We start from the raw sequence: 21370 nt of genomic DNA on the forward strand, positions 1-21370 counted from the left end.
CTGTGACTTTTTGTAAAATCTAAGTAACATTCAACCTATTTACTGTGACTTTTTTGTAAAATCTAAGTAACATTTAACCTATTTACTGCGACTTTTTTGTAAAATCTAAGTAACATTTAACCTATTTACTGTGACTTTTTTGTAAAATCTAAGTAACATTTAACCTATTTATTGCGAAAAAGTCACAAATGACACGAAACTTCTACTGAGTTTTTTGAAGTTAGACTATCACATGCGCGCTTTGACAAAACAATGTTACAGAAAACTTTTATTAGTGCTTGTTTACACTATAAACGCTTATGATAATAACAAATTTGAATAACTAAACTAATACTGCGTGTATAATCTGATCAACAGGCTTTGTATGACTTGATTACTAAACAGAAACTTCTAAATAAACATTCAGCATAGCGACCCTTGAAATCAAACTGTTGCTTCGTAGTTAACCTGTTTGATATCGAGGTCGTGTCATCGGTTGTTTTTAGGCTTCCTCATACACACACACACACACATATGTAAATGCAATTGGAAGTTATAGCTTCAAACCCACGTTTGACCTCGGTAGAATATTGGCTCTGGTTATGGTGCTGACAACGGAGTATCTGAACCCAATATTTAGGGTTATAAGTCCTCAGACTAACCGCTGAGCTACGAGGGTCCCTGTTGAATACCTGGCATCTAATATCAAACTAGAAACTAATATCAAACTGCTAGAGCATAATTTCATGGTGAGCAATACGTTTGAGTTATAAAAAAAACTCAGACTAACCGCTGAGCTACGAGGGTCCCTGTTGAATACCTGGCATCTAATATCAAACTAGAAACTAATATCAAACTGCTAGAGCATAATTTCATGGTGAGCAATACGTTTGAGTTATAAAAAAAAAGTAATTTGTCTAGAACTGTTATTAAATAAGTTAAATAAAAAAGGTATTCGGAAAAAAAGTATGGAAAATCGATGAATTCGCATTTCATACAGAACAAAAAAACAACAACAACATGATCACACAAGTGGTCTACGTTGATTTATTAACATCTACTTTTACTGATTTATCTCATTTCATTCTATTGCACTTCGATATCCTTTTTTTTGGGTATACCTAATTAGTATATGGTAACCCATTAAAACAGATTCTTATTTGCAAAAGATGCTGTCTTGTGCGGGAATGACAAACAGAATAAATTATACAACTTTTAACCAAGTTCCCAAATCGGAGAATAAAAAAAAACGACAACAAAGAAACTTAAATTCTGTGCCTTGTGTGTTATGTGGTTCAATCGATGTATGGTTTATAGTTTGTTTGTTATGGGTTTCGCGAAAAGCTACACGAGGACTATTTGCGCTAGCCGTCCTTAATTTAGAAGTGTAAGACTAGAGGGAAGGCAGCTAGTCATCACCACCCACCGCCAACTCTTGGACTACTTTTTAACCAACGAATAGTGGGATTGACCGTCACATTGTAACGCCCCCACGCCTGAAAGGGCGAGCATGTTTGGTGTAACAGGGATTCGAGCCCGCGACCCACAGATTGCGAGTCGCGCACCCTAACCATCTGGCCATGCCGAGCCGGTTTATAGTCTAACTTCTAACATGGTTTTGGGCCGATAGCGTAATTTCAAGTTGTAAAAACTGGAAAGAATGATGTTGATCACTAACTAAATTATATTTTTATCAATAATATCAGCCTAAAATTGTGTATTTTTAAATTGTATGCCTTTGGGTTTTAAGATTAAAAAAACTGATTTATTTATTCCCATTCAACAGCTTTGTCCAATGTGCATTTCCTCTTTAGGACTTTCTTTGCGACTAGTAAAAAAAAAAAAGTGTCCCCTTTTGGGATAGAGGTAAGTCTTCGGATTTACAACGCTAAGTTCAAGGGTTTGATTCTCCTCGGTGGACACAGCAGACAGCCCATTGTGGCTTTGCTATAACAAAATATAAAAATAAAGCCAAATGTGACTTTTACATATATCTACATTAATCCTTACCTATAAATTGTTAATGTAACTGCCAACTGTTCTTGATCAATTTTATCGTCGAAATTTATTTCTTGATCAAATGTCAAAAACTCCCAGTGTTTTAACGTAATAAGCTTACAAGTACACCTGGACGCTCAATATTAATTTGAATTTACTGTTTCACTATACAAAATAAATTAAGATGAATTTCCCTGTTTCGGTTTTATTTTTGAATTGTAATTTCTTGTCCATTATTGAACAACAAAATATTTCATCACCTGCAACTATTTTCTTATTAACTCCTTACCCTTATTGGGTCACTCTTCGGATGAGCAAGATATACTTTGAGTACCAACTACAGGTAGAATAAACACAAAATAGTTAAAGGATAATTTATAATATTTAACTATGACAAGGCAAAAACCGCTGTCATAAACTAATTTCAATTATAATCTCTCCTCCAAGTTCCTTGTATGTATATCAGGCATTTGATTAGTAATGTAACATGTAATACAAATGATTGGGCATCGATCTACGCTCGTAAATCAACGTTTAAAAGAGTTGGTAATGTAACCTGTAATACAAATGATTGGCCATCGACCTGCGTGCCCCCCCCCCAGTGGCACAGTGGTATGTCTCCGGACTTACAACGCTAGAAACCGGGTTTCGATACCCGTGGTGGGCAGAGCACAGATAGCCCATTGTGTAGCTTTGTGTTTAATTACAAACAATAACAAATAACAATAACCATCGACATACGCTCCTAAATCAACATTTTAGAGAATTGGTAATGTTACCTGTAATACAAATGATTGGCCATGGACCTAAGCTCCTAAATCAACGTTTTAAAGAGTTTGTAATGTAACCTGTAATACAAATAATTGGCTATCGACCTACGCTCGTGTGTCAACTTTTAAATGAGTTGGTAATGTAACCTGTAATACAACTTATTGGCCATGGACCTGCGCTCATTGGTTTTACGTATTTATAGTTATAGACATAGAAATGAGTCTGGCTACCACGAACAGCAACTGTAACCAAACTTGAATGCTTAAAATCTGAGTGTTGATAAGGTCCTGAAGTATTCTCAATTACTCCTCTGAAAAACCAGTTTCTGTAGTGAATATAGGCAACATTTCTTCCAAGAACATTTCTCACATACTGGATGAGACTAAAGACCGGGGAGCCTATAAGCTACTCCATTTCGTTAGTCTTCTCAGCTTTAGTACAGTGTGGACTCAATAAGTCAGACCCGTTTGCTGAAACATATGGCCGTAAAAAGCATGTAAGCTATTTAACGTGTTGTATTAATGGTACCATTCTACAGAATCTAGAGGGCAGTGTGCTCACTAGTGCTTTATCCTGCCTACATCATACTTCCCCCACCACTATATGCATTACGTTTTGTATACAAATGGTTTTGAACTGGTACCAACTCATCTTCAAATGCATATACGCTTGATGTCTAGCTTCAGGGGGAAGCGTGACTCATCTGTTAGAAGAACGTCGTTTTACATGTCGTTGGTCCATTGCAGAAGTTACTAGCACCATTGCAGGCGAGCATTTTTGTGCTTTGCTATCAGTTGAGTGTATGTTACCATGTCTAGCATACCATCATTGTAAAGTCTGTTTCTGACAGTCTGTACATCGATATGGTGTCCAGTTGTGGCCACAGACACCTAAGTCACTCTTGGACAAATACTTTACGATTGCAGTGAGCCGGAAGTGAGAAAGAACTCTTCTATGTTTGTGTTGTAGATTATAATGGTTTACCTCACCCAAGTGTATTAGTTGCTGTATCATTAGTTTGAAAGCGATCCCATATTCAGTTGAAAACACTTTCATACATTTGTAGTTACTGCAATTCACAACAGTCTGCTGTGATTAGTAGAATAGTGAATTAAAAATCCTCTTCTAGAGGTTCTTTTGAGAAAGGATTTCATCACTCGAACAAGTAAATATAACGTATCAAAAATAGTGAAAATTATGACCCATTAGCTTGATTTATTATATAATTGTGTCTCTGCATCCATTGGTACAATCTTATGTAATTCTTATTCGCCATTCAAAAACTAAAAACATATAAAGGTATAATATGGTCAGTGTAGTGATGACATTGCTTGCCAGCAAAGATAACGTGCTTTTATTTTCATGAAGCGAAACGTGTTACTCTTGTTTCGAAATTGTGCTCATCATTAAGTTCGGTTTCGATCATTTTATATCATAGTTTTTCCTGATAAAAAACATTCCAAAATGTCCAACTTTTGTTTCTATTTCACAACATCATAGCAAAATCTTCACTCTGCATTTGTTTCGCTCAGCACTGAGACTGAGTATAAACTACAGCTCAAGCAGATTTAAGTGAACATATAAATGGAGTTTTTCGGTTCCTATATGTTGAAACTGAACATTGAATAACCAAGCAATATTTATTCGAGTTTATTTTCGAACAAATAGGACAAGCTAAAGAGATATTGGCAGAAAGAAGGGAAATTGCAAACCCCATACTCAAATAACATGTTAGCATGTTTATCTCAACATTAACTTTATTACTTTTTGTCCCCCTTCTCAGTTTTTAGTTAAAATTCGTTGATCGTTGGTCAACCCAGTCTGTCAATAACGATTTTGGTCTAACGCAACCTGGTGGTTAGAGCGCTCTACTCGCAATGTGCAGGTCGTAGGTTTCGTATTCTCCCCCCCCCCCTCCAAATATGCCCACTCTTTCAGCTATTGGGGCGTTATAGCGTACTGTCAGTATTCGATTAGAGTAGCTCAAGAGTTGGCGGTGGGTGGTGTTGATCAGCTGCTTTTTCTCTAGATGCGGAATGGCTAGTGCAGAAATCTCCTGAGTAGCTTTGCGCGAAATTCAAAACAAAAAATAACGATTAATATTAAGAAATGTATTAGCTAGGAACTGTGTATCATCGATAATGTGAAATTGTAAATACGGTACAGTTTGCTTATATAGTAGCCATTATTCAGTTGCTTATATATTGAAAGAAAATACCATTCATGCAAATATTTGACGTTTCAACATAAGAACACCCACAACTGCCGTAACGTATGACGTCATAAGACTTTACCAAGTGATAACTAGTCTATGTAGGACGTTTTTTGTTTAGTTCATATCCAGATGGCAAAATATTACTGTAGATTTCGACTTACGATTTTTCCTTAATTATCTTATATTTATTTTCCTAACCAAATCTTTAAAACACACAACTGTTGGCAGAATTTGAAAAGTAAAAAGTAGGACAGTGTAACTAAGCAATTTGAAAGCCATTGCCTTATATGGCCTACCCTGTAAGATGGGCGTTGGTTTCGGATGTGTCTGAAGAAGCTCAAGCTGTGAATCGTATTTCCTGTATGTCAACTTTATATACGTCACTTCTAAGGTCTACAAACTGTTTATACCAGTTACAGAAACTAATAATTTCGATAAATTAAATAAATAAGAAAACTGCTCTCCGAAAGTTCTATATTGTTCAAGCTATACAGTTTGCATTCTTGTACAACACTTATTTTTTTTTTACTAAAAGAAAGTGACGTCACATCCCACGCCATTTTGGAGGTTCAAGAGTGTGCAGTCGGAAACACATGGTAACATCTTCGAAGTTTACTTGTAAGTAAAAGGTTTTTTATATCAATTAATAGTGAATTAAAATTTTCAGAACTTGAAATTAACGCATAATAAAACTAGAACTTTGACCAGCTTTGCTACAGTATTTTTGAAAGCTCTATCTGTGTTGTACTTAACTAAAGTTTAGTAGTACTAGTACGGTGTTACTACACTAGGTGTAGGTAGTACTAGTACTAATTTGTAAGCCTGTTACTGTTATTAATACTACTACTAGTATTACTATTGCTTTATAATAATTATTTAGCCAATTTATATCGAGGGCTGAAACCTAGCTAGAATTTAAAAAGTAATCATAGTCACAAAATTTGGCATTTTTTGATAAGTTGTCATAAATACATTTGGAGTTTGGACGACTGAATACTACAACAGTACAAGTTACAACAAACACAGCAGTGCGCGTAGTCAGAATATTATTTATATAACATTATAAGCCATTTGAAAGAATAACAATTGTTACAGTGTGTATATGCCTTTTACAAGTTGGCAAAGCATGATTACAATTATTCTTGTAATAAGACATTATTACACATATTTTTAAACACTACATTTTATATCCTTTTACAAGCTGGTGAAGCATGATTATAATTAATTATATTTGTCATAAGAAATTAGGATTATGCCTATTACGTTTTTAAATATTACATTCTATAGCCTTTTACAAGCTGGCAAAGTGTGATTGTAATTAATTATACTTGACATAAGTATTAGACCTTGTTATATTTTTAAACACTACATTTTACAATTGTTGTTGTAATAAATGGCTTATATAAATAGTGTTATGATCATTGCTGTGTTTGTTGTACCCCTGCCTGCTTGAAGAGCTCTGGATTAAGCAAAATGTATCATTGGCAACGACTATGATATAGTATAGTTGGAATACTATTTTATACACTCTTCTAATTCTTGAAAATCCACGAGGGACTAGATAATAGAATTGAATGTTTAAGAATATAACAGACCTCATACTAATGTTGTATGGCACTTATAATTAATTATAATCATGATTTGCCAGTAAAAAGCATTCACACCATAACAATAAAGAGGGATTTTATGTCAGTTCACAATATTATTGAGGGGACTGATAGGATAAAGGCCTCTTTATTTCTTTATGCTGTATTCTGAATACAATAGGATGAGAGGATACAAATTTAAATAGGTGAATAAAAAATACTCCAATGATAACAGACTTATTTTACTAACAGTAACAGGGTTGATTATCTTGTAGAATGGATACAGTGGTGGAGGTTAGTATGATAGGATACAAGAGTTTAAGGGGGAAACTGCTGAATTTTTGTAAAATAAAATGTATTTTTGAAATTCTTATTTATACTTTTTTTTTATTGAGGGGTAGACTGTTGTCTGTATTTTATTATTTTGCATGTTAAACAGTTATTAAGAGCTGCCAACCACACACAAGAATCAGTATACCACACTGCATGAAACAAACCAGGGGTACTGGAATTTGTTATAATTTATAGCTATGACAAGGCAAAAACAATATCATCTCCCTCTCAGTTCATTGTTATGCAAGTCAGGCATCCCGTGATCAACCTTCTGATGTAAGTGGAAATGATTGGTCACACAACCAATGTTGTTTTTTGGGACCTCACACAGTTTTGAATTAGTTATCACATTGAAGTGAATCAGTGTGTAAAGTAGTCCATACTGTTCATGAGCCCTAGCAAGACCTCAGAGAAAACACACAAACTTTCATTGGTATAGAGAATTGTTGTATAAATGGAAGCTTGCCTCTTCACAGGCTGTTTCAAGTGTTATAAACTGTCATTAGCATGACTTGGAACAATTTTCAAGCCAACTGTATAGTTAATAAATGAACTTAGTATTCCGAAAATTGTTTTATCTCAAAGTCTAAGTTCAAGGGAGGGCTAGACTTGAATCAACATGTTTAGTTACTTGGACGAGGAAGCCCATTATCTATAATGTAGGCAGGTGACTGCTATTTGCCAATTCTGGCTCACTGCAGTTATAGAGTACCTGCTTGTTGATTGACTTAGATATTCACATTGAAAACTGGATGCTGTGTCAGAGTACAGAGAATTAGAAACATACTTCACAAGTTTGGCCTGTACACGATGAGGTGTTTACAAACAGCAGATTTTTAATGGTGCATAGAAAGTGTGTAGTGGACAAATGCATGTGGAGCGTTATCTTTTTTTTTCCGTGATGAATCTTATTTCACTCTGGAGACGGAAAGCAAGGTGTATATTTCACTAGAGAAAATCTGTCACCAGATCCAGCTACATTTTCTTAATGGAATGAGGCATATATATAGCAGTGGAAGAAGTAAGGTGTAGGCAACAGTGAACATTGGTTGATGTACCACTCTACATCCTGTTGAACTGTTCCATTAATGCCACACATTATTGGGACCACATCTTATCATAAGTGTATTTAATGATAATGCCTGCATCCATTGGGCTAAGCTAGTTGATATTATTCCTTAAAAAAAAAAAAAGGTGATTCGTGAAGTAGTGGTTTGCATGTTTGCCTGGATTCAGTCGCATTGGTCATGTACGTAATGATCTTCGGTAATGTGATGTATTCTATCAAGTACCTACAGTCATTGTAGATGCTCTGTAAACAACGCTTTTTGGAGAAGTACAGAACTGTAGTCAAGAGTATGTCTACACTGATTTTAAGCATACAGTGTCAGACTTCCTTCGCTTTTCAAGATGATCATATTCCGTGTTAAAGTGATATACTGCTGTAAAGGTGTAAAGTCATATCTACTGTACTTGTAGGCTGAATGACTAATAACTTCCATTTCAGATCCATTTACAGATCATCTGATGTCTGGTATGCATGAAAGTAAACTGGGGGTGATTGAAAGTAGTGATAACCGTGACTTTGCCTTGTCGTAGCTAAAGTATTAAGATTCAAATTATTCTTTGTTTCATACAGTGCAGTACTGGAGAGTAATTGCTAGGAAGCACAAAATATGAGGAATCAATAATACAGTGTACAGTCTCGATGTAGTAACATCAGTAAAGGAATTTTTCTCTCTCCTGTGAGAAATGGGTGCAAACCCTAAGATTATCATGTTGTGTTCACTTCAACAGTACTTGTACTATTCAACAGAGTAATGTTTCTGACTAAGCCATAATCATCAAAATAATAATCTTATTTTTCAAACCTGATTATTTGGAGTGAATGTCAGTTAATTGCATTTCATAAATATCTGCATGTGTGAATTGTTGCTCAGGAAGTGTTTAAGAAGTGTCACAAATGTATTCCAAATACTTCAAGAGTTTCAACAATATCAAAGCAAGCACACAGTGTTTCACAACGTTAATGATAGAACTTGACTAGCAAAGCTCACAATATACGCTTACGATCGTTACCAATGAATTACAGGGATTCTAAAGGTAATTTGCATTAATGTCCATTAAAATCATTCTGTAGGTTCATAGTAATAAAATACGGTCAGTTAGGAACTGGAAACAAATAACGTTTTAGGCCTATGGATGTAGGGATTCAAAGCATGGATGTCTTGGAGGTTTCCACACATTCAATTTTCAGGATCCAAAGGAAAATCCTGAGCTTATAATATGCCGGTACATCCACGAACAGAAGCTATGATATGATGCTCACTTTCCTTTTAGGCTGCTCCATGAAAATATAGAAGATCATTGCTTTTGTATTTGTTCTAGTTCCTCAGTGAATCATGTTACTTAATGTTTCTTAATGGCTGGTTTTAATAAAATATGAATATAAAAAAACAAACTACGAAATAAATCGGCAGTTTAAGTGTACCTTTATTTGTACATTGATAAAATCATTGTTTTCAGGAAGTACCATAGTATTCCTATTTTGATATATGTCATAATGGAATTTAATTATATATTTGAGATTATACTGTATCGCAAAATAAAATTTGTATTGAAATTAAAGGTGGGCAATTAGGGGAATTTGCTAATTGATTAATCATCAGGCTCATTAATTTTTTACCTTTGCAAGATGGCTAAAAAAAACATCCATTATTATCAATGTCATGTAGCTGACTACAAATCTAGTTTCAATACTCACCACAGGCAGAACACAAATGGCCCATAATAAACGTTTTTATGAATCAATTATTTTACATAATACCAATCAATGTTCGTAGGTAATCAATTTAATTGCACAGCTCTAATTCAAATGCATGTACAGTTTGGTGTACTGTGCTACAATAGAACAACTTGACACAACAAGTTAGTACACATGAACACAGCTTATAAACCAGAATTAAGATCTGAAAAAGTTACAAGGCTTAATATAAGGTACTTAACCTTATAGACTGATATTTCTTAAAAATGTAAAAAGTTAAAATAGAATTTTCTGTATGTCAACTCATTTAACAAAATAAACTATTTAAATAATTAGCACGTACGCATACTACAAAACCATGCAACTTGGTTCTGTACTGTAATATTGACTTAATTGACAGATATAGTAGTATGGCTTAGAAGTATAAACCCCTATGGAAACATCAACGTTTTAAAGTAATTTGTTATAAGAACTAATATTTAGTATAAATTGATGAATGCACTGTAGTATTCAGCTGTTTAACTTGTTCTAAGTTCATTTTTTTAAGTGTCGTAAGTTTCAATTTCATTTGATATTTTAGTACATTTATGAGCATTTTCAAAATTGCATAAAAGAACACTACAATCCTACTGCTTTTGACAGGTGAACCTGTGAGTTGCCAACATTTTTTTAAATTGTCATATATATGTCTATTTTCTACTGTCTACTTTCATGTATTCTGTTATTAACTGCATTTTATTTCATACGCTGTAACAATGTGCTTTTTTTATGTTGAATGTTTCTTGTGAAGTGAACTTGCAGAACGATGGATCAAATGGTTTTAGTTTTTTTTTTATGAAGTTTACGATGGGAAGGCAATTAGGTAATTCTTGTACATGTGTTACATAAATCTGCACTCAAAACATACACATTTTGAAAAAAAAATGTCAGAAATACTATTATACAATGTTTGTTATAAAGATAGACAATAAACACTCTTTCAGAACCAGTTTAACTTTTATATGGTAGAAGAATCCTTTGTGTGGGACTTTTGGGTTTTTGTCGAAAGTTAACTATACCGTTCCAACTTTAAGCATCTTATAGTGTAAATATTACGTGAGTATTTGTTTGTTTTTATCAAAAATATTGTGAAATTATATTCATGAACTTCCCAAAATACATATGATGTAGGATGTGGAAACTATGACCTACGCAAGTATATATACGTATTAAGGTGCCAATTGAAGTATTTGTTCATATTCAGTTTCTAAATAATAAAAGAATGAAAATAAATGAGTGACAGAAATCTAGTTTTCTTACCCAATATATCTTTGTAAAATGGATAAAAAGATAGGATCCCACACCCTAACTTTACTAACTGGGCTATCAGGGCTTCAAGCAGATAAGTCATTTCAAGAAATGCCCTCTTTTCAATCAGTTACCCGTACACTTGTTGGCCTCATTTGGGTGTTTAAGTTCATCAGGGACATGAATAAACTGTTCATGGGAAGTTTGTTTGAGAGGTGGAAGGATAAGTTTTGAGGTGAAATTCTGACTGTTAATGGTAATAATTGTAATTTATGGAAGTCTAGATCCAGGCTTGTTAGTAGGTTAACTTATTTTTTCCTGTTAGTTAATAACTTATGGAATTTTTTGTCTGATGGTGTGGTGTTTGCAAGTTCCTATGAAGATTTTATTGGATAATTTATGGATTTGATGGGTTATATTTACATTACATTTTCATTTTTTGTTGGGTTTTTTTACATCATACCCAAGTCCTTACAGAAGGCTTATATGTAGTCTCTAGTCTACAGTTACAATTGAAATACAATCTGTCATGACTAAAGATTGAATTCAGACATTCTATTCACACTATTGTTATGAGATTGATTTCACAAAACTGAGCTATCAGATGTTTTAGATCCCAAACAAAACTTTCCACCCATCAACTCATCCACCCCATTTTGCTATCAACAGATTCATCAGACATTTCTGTAAAAACAAAATTGAATGTAATATTTAAAAGAAGCCTAATAAGAGTTTTTTAGGCAAAGCAAGAATGTAATATTTACACTTCAAATCAAAATTTCTTCAGATCATTGTTCTATACTGCTTATCATAAATATTTATTGAAAAAATAATGCATTTTATAAAGAATTTCATTGAGATCCTGAGTTTCAAATCTGGGAGCCGTGGGTTGCAAAGAGACTAAAATTAACCTTAGTGATCATGTATTCTTCAGGCCGGCATGGCCAGGTGGTTAGGACGCTCGACTCGCAATCTGAGGGTCGCAGGTTCGAATCCTCATCACACCAAACATGCTCGCCCTTTCAGCCATGGGGACATTATAATGTGATGGTTAATCCCACTATTTGTTGGTAAAATAGTAGCCCAAGAGTTGGCGGTGGATGTTGATGACTAACTGCCTTCCCTCTAGTCTTACACTGTTAAATTAGAGACAGCTACCACAGATATTCCTCGTGTAGCTTTGCACGAAATTCAAAAAAACAAACAAGCAAACAAACATATATTCTTCACCTATGACTGTGGTGGCAGAAATGTCAGATATGTAATATAAAAGCTTGCTTATCTGCTTATACACCATGCTGTGACAAAAGCTTAATGCTATTTCCTGGGTAAATATTCTTTTATGTTCACCAATTGTTTTGCTTCCTTGTAAAACCCAATAAATTTGGAGTCATGCATTACAAATTGTCACTTTATTAAAGGAAGCGTAAGTCATATGACTAAGTTGACAGGAGAGGCAGGACAAAATGACTAAATGGAATGCCTAAATCAATTTGATTTACAAAACAAAAAAAAGATTATGAAATGACACAGACAAGATGAACAACCAAACGAAATGCTGAATCCCCAAAAACTGGTATACTAGTAAAATTCAAACAGTTTTAGAAATCCAAAATCATGATTTCTAATGCACAGCTAGCACAAGAAAGAGAAATGATTCAAGTTCTTTATTCTATTTTTATCCTTCTCTCAAAGACGAATGTTATTGTATTTTTTAACATTCCATCTTAGTACTTCATATTAGTAAAATGATTGTATCATTTTAATATTAGTGAAACACATTATTAAATAATCAGAACTACAAAACTAAAAGTTTTAGTTGGCCCCTGAATTTTTAATTGGCTACCAAATTACAAGGTATAGAAACCACATGCTCCTAAAGAGTAACCTTAAACTCTGGATCCTCCTTTTGTTTTGTTAAAATTACAAGACGTTTTTAAACTTTTTCATCCTAAGTTTATTATTTTATAGTTCTTAGAATTGAGACAGGACATAGTTCCTATTATAAAACCATCTGAATTATTCAAACATTTTTAATATCTATTCTTCCTGTCATCTTTTGTATTATCAGCAATTTGGAAAGATACTGAAAGTCATTGTAACATCTTTCCATAACATTTGCATAAATAATATAGACCCTAAACAAATCCCTGTTTTACCTGTTACTCTCACCAAGTTTGAAACTGCCATTCACAAATATTTGCCATTGAGACAAAAGTCAGTTTTCTATTTAGTTTCAAAGATTTCTGTTTACCCTATTAAAATTTAACTTAAAATTCTCTCAAGCAACATAAGTACATTTTGCAACAGAAGCTGATTTATCATAATAAAAAAAAGCTAATAGTTAAGTCAAGAAAAACTTCAGAAATGATATTAATATTTGTTCACTGTATTTCTTGAGAAGTGTACAAAGTATCTAAACTGTCCATAACATTAGTAAAAATGAAAAGTTCGAGGCTGTGTGTAATTTCATGATTCTTTTACATTTTATTTAAGACTGAAAAATTAGCTATCAGTGACAGTCTTCTTGGACATGACATCTGCAATAAATAGAAGATGTTTATAAATTAATTAAAAATTTTTACTGATTCGCTATTCATTGTCTTTTAGTCTGAGAGTGTTGCAAAACATAGAAGTGATATTAATACGCTACATATAATAAGTGAAATATTTTTAGATAGAAAAAGTCTGCCAAATACTTGTGCAATAACAAATCTCACATGTAGGACCATATATGTCATTTTACATATTGAACGAGCACATATCTATATTCTGTGCATTGTAATAACAATTTTAAATTATGCCATATTACTTACCTAATTTGTATTTCAGCCAACTGATTCATGTCAAAGTCACTGACAGTGTGATTTACATCACAACTACGGATACTTGTGTATTTGGTGTCTCACAATCACTACCATCCACAAGTTGAACTGTAATGATAATAAGATTCGGTTTACTGTTACTATGCACACTACTAATCATAATGAACACGTTCTGTTGTATTTTTTATATGGTGTTTCTTTTTCTCTGTTCTGTAAAAATTAAGGTTCTTTTTTTTGAAAACGTATCTATGTATTAACTTTATGCGCTATGAAAGATCATATTGTACAGAAATCTTTTTGAATGACTTCCTTTGATGTCTCTAAGACGAAAAAGTTTATTATACGATTTACTTTCACCAGTGTGAAATTCTTCATACTCAGACACTTCAGTTATTTCTGTACCATTATGACCAGCTAAAAACCATATTCTTCAATTGACTTGGAAAATATTTTCTGTCATGTCCATAAAAAAGTAAGCTGTATTAGCCATAATTGGTTGCGGAGGTCAGAATTTTGTCAATCGTCATAGTTTATTGTTTTTGGAACTTTGTAACAGAGGAGAGTGCAAACATTAAGGAAGCTAACAGAACCATTTTATTTATCTGTGTCCCCTCACCAATACAAGTTACAAAGTAATGGAAGAAATTTCAGTAAGTGTACTTATACCAAATAATTTGATCTTATATATTCCTGTAAGCTGTTATTTTAAAATTATATTTGGTATAGTCATATACAGCAATATATTTTAATGTGACTCTAAAATGATTTTTAATACTAAACTGAGAAGTATGCTTTGACTTACCAAAGAAAATATTTACTATTTGTAATGTAAGTTTTTGTGTCTGTGTATAATTCTTATTATCATATTTGTAGTTGTTTCTGATATTATTTTACTTTATGATTAAGCAAAATTCATATTAAAAAAAAAAAGAATTGAAAGGTCTTGATTTGTTTACAAGGATGTATTTCAAGATTATCATAAAATTACTATTTTAAAGGAATTTTTCTAAAGTTTTTGTACATCAATGCATAGTTACAAATCAGTAAAGAAAACTCTTCACACACCTTACTTAGAATGGCCATTTTGTATACTTACTTTAAAATCTATAAGTCGAAGTTGACAGATGTAGCCCACACATTTACTTAAGATAAAATGTTTTGTGTGAAGGTGAAAAATTAATTAACAGTGGTTAAGTTAACAATTGTTTTGCAGTCTACTCTTATGTTGTGTTTCATTAGCCAATACAGCTAGAAACAGTCTGACATTAAAAACTGGTAAAAATAACTTTAGTTAAATTGAATCTTGTCTTTCTGTTTAGAAAAATAAAACTTGTGAAATGTCAAAACAGGACAAATTAACAGATAATGTTTTACAAATTAATTGTGTCAAGGAAGTGAATCTAAAGGTAACCTCCATAATTTTTTGGGCTTTTTATGCCTCAAAACATACATGAAATTGCTGAAAATGCCAGAGGAACAGTACCAGCTGAACAAATCATTTGATGCAAATGGCAACTTGGACATATCAATCTAAATACTAATTGGTCCAAAAAGTTGTCCAGCACATATAATTACCTAGTTACATAGCCTTAACTTTCTCGTACCTATTAACGGAAGCCATTATTTAGTGTAAATTCCATATAATTCATATGATTGTAGTTTTTTCTTGTAAATTTTCTCCCACATATTTAAGTATTAAAATAAATACTGTTTGTGCTTCTGAGATAATTTTTACCCCATTGAATGGCCATTTAAATTTTTACTTTGTAAACAAGTAAACGTATACATAACTAACCAATATGTTTGCTTTGTAAATATTTAAACGTATTACGTTTAATTATTTACAAAGTAAACACATTGGTTAGTTATGTTACATAACTAACCAATGTGTTTACTTTGTAAATAATTAAACGTATTGGTTAGTTATGTATTTCCTTTCATAATTTCTGATAATTTTTTATAGAATTGATGGACAGTAAAAAATAGTAAAATCACTTTTGATATTTTTGTTTTTATTAAATGTTTATTTATTATCTATATTTATTCTTTTCCATAGACTTATGAAATAGTTTTATTTTAAAAACAGTTTTATTGACTACATCAAATTATTTCCACTATGAAAGTTATAAAAGTTACAGGTTTATATATATGTATATGTCTTATAAGAAAACATGTGTGACATATAGAGATGGGCAATTAACATTTATTAGTGTATGTAAAATAAACAATTGATATTTCTCAGTTATTCCAACGATCCAAGTTATAGAAATATTGCCATTATGATTCCTTAATACTATTTTTGATTAATTTGATGTTGTTCGGTAGAATCAATTAGTGTCATGATCCATGAAAATAATCAGTTAAATGAAATTAGTGTTTCTGTTTATCATGTTTTTCAATTATTCCAATTATTCAAATCTCTTGGGAGAATAACTGATTATTTGAACATAATTGATGAATAAGCCTGATTATTAACCAACTGTCAGATTCTGCTAATCACCCAGCTCTAAAGACTACAATTAATAACTTTGTACAGATAGTTTCAATAGTTTCAAGAAAGTTGCAGATTTGTGCATGTATAATCGTGATTAAGGATGGTTAGTTTCTAATGAAATGCTCATTACTTAATTTGTAATTACTACAAGACTGGACTTGTTCATAAGGTTTACAGATATTTGAATAAAATGCATACATGTGTTTGTGTGTGTTCCAAGTTTTAGTTTTATGGACATTTGAAAGGAAAAAATGGGGCAAATGTTTCTTTGGAAAAGTTGGGCTTATATCAACTCTCAAAGCCAAGGTTTTTACCCTCTAAGCTAGTTGATAATACAGCAGAGTTCATTCATGGTTCATCTTTTCACATTACTCAGCTCTACACATGAAAATTCTAGCTCACTTTCATAACAATGTGTCATAAACTGTATTGGGAGACTCAAGAAAGGGGAAAAATGATTCAAAATGATGATTTTTTACATAAGATAAAGAATATTGTACATAAACAAAGAACAATGTAACGATTGATGTTTGTTTAGATGTACAATTATAAAACAGTAATAACAGTATTGAGAGGCTACTTAAGGTATTATTTAAAAACTTTTTTAACTTTATTCTTCTTGCTGTCCATATTTTGAAAATGCCCTTGATTAACAGGCAGTTGGGCATTTAAGTTTGTGACATGTAGCACACCATCCGAGTGCAACATGGAGCATTTCTTACTCCTACAAATACATATTATGAATAACTTTGAGCTGGAAGATCTTAAGAAACACATAGTGTCTTTAGATAGCTATTAATGCATTCTAATTATTTCATCATTGAGTTCCAGATATTATATAAAAGATGAAATAATAAATAATTGTAAGTCAACATTAGAACAGCTTAGCAAGTTTAGTAGAACTGCTGTATAATAAAAATAAATGACTTGAAATTTATAAAACAGTAGCCTTGGGCAGTCCTTTTAGAAATTATAAAATTACCCTGAAGCTAATGCAACTTACTGTCTTTGATGAAACTTTGTAAATCTTTGAATTGTTTATATACACTATATTGTCTGAAATGTATAGCCACTTATTCAAATGCAGGACACTGTGATGTAGATATGTCAGTGCACTTGATAATCATGATATGTTTCATGGGTATACAAAGCCTCCACAGTTGTCTAGAAAATAGTCTGTAATGCAATACTAAAATGATGAAAGCTAACTGAGTTCCAAAAAGGAACAGTGTTTGGATGTCATATGTCAGAAAGTCTGGCAGACAGATTGAACTACTGTACAAGATACAATTATCTGATGGAAGGCTAGATTATACTCATAATCTTTCCAACCAAAGTTGGCAAAGGAGACTGATGTGAAGTTGCCAAAGAATACTCACCAGAATGTTCAAACAGAATCAATGTGCCAGCATAAGATAACTTATCATGAAGTTTAGCCATTGTACTGGGACAGTAATCAGCATGAAGGCAGTGTGCGGAGAGCTGTATAAGCAGGGTTTCTATAGTAATTCTGTTGTCCACAGGCCTCTCATCAAGTTAATCAATAAAGCACAGCATCAATAGTTGTGCATTTAATGCTAAACATGGGGCCTGGACTTGTGCACAACAATTATGTGGAGCAGTGAACCACAGTTTATGGTATTCACATCAATGCCATGATGTTGACTGAATGGTACCAACTGTGAAGGATCCAGTGGCTCCATCATATGGACATGTTTCTGCCTGGTACAGCAGTTGTTGTTTAGGGTTATCATCCTGTCAATAAGTACCTGGAAATCCTAAACATTGCAGTACTTCAATTACTCTGCCAGTTTTGTGGAAATAACCTTTGTCATTTCAGCAAGACATGGCTAAATGCCACACTGCCTGCATTGTTACTGGCTGGTTTACAGATAATGATGCGGACCTGTTGGTATGGTAAGCTCAGAATTCCAGATTGAATACTATCAAGCCACTGCAGTATGTCCTAAATCTAGAGTCAACTCTGGGCTTGGTACACAAGCCCATGGAACCTACAGTACATTAGTTTGTGCAATGCAGGAAGTATGGTGAGCTATTCCACTAGCAGTATACTAGGAACTTGTTGCAAGTGTTGGCTAAAGGAATCCAAACCAAATACTAATCATTAATTGTGTATACCAAACACAATAGTACTGGCATATTGGTGGCTGTACATTTTATAATTAATAATTGAAGAAAATAAAAATAGCTAAAAACTTTAAACAAGATGCACTCACAAAGTTCTGTATCTTAAAACGTTTTTGAACTATACTAATGTTGAATAATAATGTAAGTTAAAAGCAACTTCAGAAAGAATATAAAATTGAATTAAAACACCATGTTTCATTAATTTAAATAAGATCACATTTAATTTAAATGGAACATTTCATCAGATGAATTGTCGTATTTTATTTATTTTCTAACTTCCCAGAAGAACCATTTCTTATTTATACTTTCAATCTTATGTATAGCTTATGTAACTTTAAATAACAAGCAAAAGAAATCCCCAGTCCAATGATCCTAAACATACACAGTCATATCTGATAGAGCCATATATTCAAATTTGGTGACGAGGAACCCACTTTGAGACTAATAATGGCTGGAAACGGCTTGAATGGGTAATGAAGAAAAACTTTAATATAAGTTTAACATAACAGCAAATGTACAATGTTTTGACAAGGTTTTGTCATCATCAGTTTGTCCTTTACCAGAGATAATGATGAGGGTTAGAATTCCCTGAAGCCCACCAGTGGTTCTGTGGTAAGTCTGAAGGCTTATAATGCTAAAAACTGGATTTCAATACTGAGTGAAAGGAAACCAGTTTAAGTCGGTGACAAATGGTAAATTAAATGATAGATTGGGTTTCATATTTAATTTTTAAAGCTTCTTGGAATCCTTTGAACCAGTATATCTCAGTATATGTCAGGTAAACAATGACAAATATTGTAAAAATGTAGTTTTGATTGTTTGTTTGTTATGAATTTCGCGCAAAGCTACACGAGGGCTATCTGCGCTAGCCGTCCCTAATTTTGTAGTGTAAGGCTAGAGTGAAGACAGGTAGTCATCACCACCCACTACCAACTCTTGGGCTATCCTTCTGCCAACGAATTGTGGGATTGACCGTCACATTATAACGTCCCCACGGCTTAAAGAGCGAGCATGTTTGGTGTGACGGGGATTCGAACCCGCAGATTGCGAGTCGAGCGCCCTAACCACCTGGCCATGCCGGGCCGTAGTTTCGATACATCCATTCCACCATGACTTTATATTGGCTGTAGTTGTCATGTGAATTGCTATATTTTTTTTATTCAAAATTGTTTTTACTGTAATATACCCAACCTTTCATTGGATATCATATTTGAGCATCTAATTTTTTCTTTTAAACTTGCCCAAATGTTAGTTATTGTTTGTTTTTTTCAAGACAAAAACACAAAGAAAGTTTACTCATCAAAATACTGAAACTGCACATAAACAAAAAACATAGGCTGGTAAATCTGAAATGGTTCTTTGTTTGTTTGTTTGTTTTTTTTATCAAACTTTAAGCATCAATTGTTTGTTTTCGGTGTGTAGTTTTGTTGTAAAATTACTAAAAAAATTTATATTATTTATATGCAGATTTTGCTTCATTTTATCGTTGAATATAAAATCAGAATTTCTGTATAATATCTATTTCTTCACATGAGGAAATCACCTTAAATTCAGATGTTTTATTTAGGTTTATCTTCCTAAGGCTTTATTCTTGGTATTATTATGTATACTTACTTTGCAAAGCAAGATTAGTGCATGTCTGTGTGTTCAACATGTACTATTACTTTTAGTATTTAAAGAGTAATGCTTCTTTGTATAAATGGTATTTTTAGGTGTCTTTTACTGGTACTGTGCGAGTAAAAGCCACCTAAAAACATCATACGTATAGCATACACTCCACTACTATATGAAACCCAGCTTTATTCTGTCGATTTGGTCTTGACCACCCTGTGGCTCAGCGGAAAGTCTGAGAGCTTACTACACTAAATATCGGGTTTTGATGCCCGCGTTGAGCAGAGCACAGATAACCCATTGTGTAGTTTGTGCTTAACAACAAAGAAACGAATTATATTGAATATCCTTCTTGAATGAGCCGTGTGTTCTATAAGGCTAATGTAAACAGTATTTCCTAGTTACATTGAAGAAGTAAGCTGAAACTTGGGTTAAATAAAAATTTTTTTTTTAGCTTAAGTACTTTTTACTTACTCTGCTATTCGCTGCATAAGAAATAATCCTCATAGCAGAGTGTACAAAGACGTTTACAGAAATTTGTATCGTTGATACCAGTGAAATTAACCCTATAAATACTCTTCTGACTGAAACCACCTTACCCTTTGTGAAGTGCAGCTTTAGATCCATTCATTTTTACAGGGAAGGAATTGTCATCTTTCTGATTATAGGTGTCTTTTACTGGAATAACATCAGAACTGTTATTTAATACGAAAGATACAGATCTTTTACTTCAGCTGCTTCAGGAAAGAAGAAGAGAATGAATAATTTTAACACACCCGTGATGAGTAAAAACTACGGTATGATATTACCTCGTATGTGTTTAAAAAGTCGAACTTGTGTTTCTATTTGACTAAATCAAATACCCGATAGAGAAGTGAGCCCCTCGCTACGAAAGAAGCAGTCTTTAAATTCCAAAGTGACGAAAAACGGAATGTAAGAGCAGTACGCAGGGATCGCGCTAGCTCTCCTCACATTCGTAGTTTGCTACATTCTTTCACTTCAAACAACAATTTTCCGAATTGGGGACACTTGTCTCTACTTCCAAATAACTGAAAAGAAATAAGTTAAAGTAGCTTACGTATATTACTCTGTTTGAATAATTAGTACTAACTTGTGATCAGAGCAAACTGAGTGTTTTAAAACGAGATTAAATACACAGTGATGCGAATTTAAACTTCATAAAAGTTGTTTTGGTTTTAATAACGGATGTTCCATAATTCAGCTACGCTGATTTCGAAAATAATATTCATTTTTTCTATCACGTTAGGATTTTTTTACAAATCGAGAAGAAAAAACTCTTACTTAGATCAAATTATTATTTCGTTTACCACAATGATTTTTTTTATTATGTTTGTTAAC

The 21370-nt window shown here is 33.0% G+C and overlaps 1 protein-coding gene across 1 annotated transcript in view; it reads left to right on the forward strand.

Annotated features, from left to right (window-relative positions):
* Positions 1-5054: 5054 nt before the first annotated feature.
* LOC106462961 (talin-2-like) overlaps positions 5055-21370 on the forward strand; it is a 133901-nt gene continuing 117585 nt past the window's right edge. The window contains exon 1 of the mRNA XM_013922930.2: positions 5055-5581. The gene's annotated coding sequence lies outside the window, so the exon portion shown is untranslated. The remainder of the gene's footprint in view (positions 5582-21370) is intronic.

This window comes from Limulus polyphemus, unplaced genomic scaffold (genome assembly GCF_000517525.1).
Source record: "Limulus polyphemus unplaced genomic scaffold, Limulus_polyphemus-2.1.2 Scaffold1291, whole genome shotgun sequence".
Lineage (NCBI taxonomy): Eukaryota > Metazoa > Arthropoda > Merostomata > Xiphosura > Limulidae > Limulus > Limulus polyphemus.